Source organism: Stomoxys calcitrans, chromosome 1 (assembly GCF_963082655.1).
Source record: "Stomoxys calcitrans chromosome 1, idStoCalc2.1, whole genome shotgun sequence".
NCBI classification, from domain to species: Eukaryota; Metazoa; Arthropoda; class Insecta; order Diptera; family Muscidae; genus Stomoxys; species Stomoxys calcitrans.
Window position 1 is genome coordinate 242,348,945 of NC_081552.1, and position 789 is coordinate 242,349,733.

The window sequence follows — 789 nt, forward strand, 5'->3', positions numbered from 1 at the left end:
GCAATCGGTTTTTGATTTTTTGAGTCTAAAGATGGCGCAACACCTTTTTGATTTCCATCAACTCTGCCAACTAAGGTTGAAATGGGTTCATAGCCAGATATAAAGGGTGATTTTTTTGAGGTTAGGATTTTCATGCATTAGTATTTGACAGATCACGTGGGATTTCAGACATGGTGTCAAAGAGAAAGATGCTCAGTATGCTTTGACATTTCATCATGAATAGACTTACTAACGAGCAACGCTTGCAAATCATTGAATTTTATTACCAAAATCAGTGTTCGGTTCGAAATGTGTTCAAATTTTGACAAATTTTGTTCAGCGATGAGGCTCATTTCTGGTTGAATGGCTACATAAATAAGCAAAATTGCCGCATTTGGAGTGAAGGGCAACCAGAAGCCGTTCAAGAACTGCCCATGCATCCCGAAAAATGCACTGTTTGGTGTGGTTTGTACGCTGGTGGAATCATTGGACCGTATTTTTTCAAAGATGCTGTTGGACGCAACGTTACGGTGAATGAACACATTTCGAACCGAACACTGATTTTGGTAATAAAATTCAATGATTTGCAAGCGTTGCTCGTTAGTAAGTCTATTCATGATGAAATGTCAAAGCATACTGAGCATCTTTCTCTTTGACACCATGTCTGAAATCCCACGTGATCTGTCAAATACTAATGCATGAAAATCCTAACCTCAAAAAAATCACCCTTTAGCTCCTACATAAACGGATTTCGGTCTTGACTTCTTGAGCCGATAGAGGGCGCAATTGTTATCCGATTTGGCTTAAATT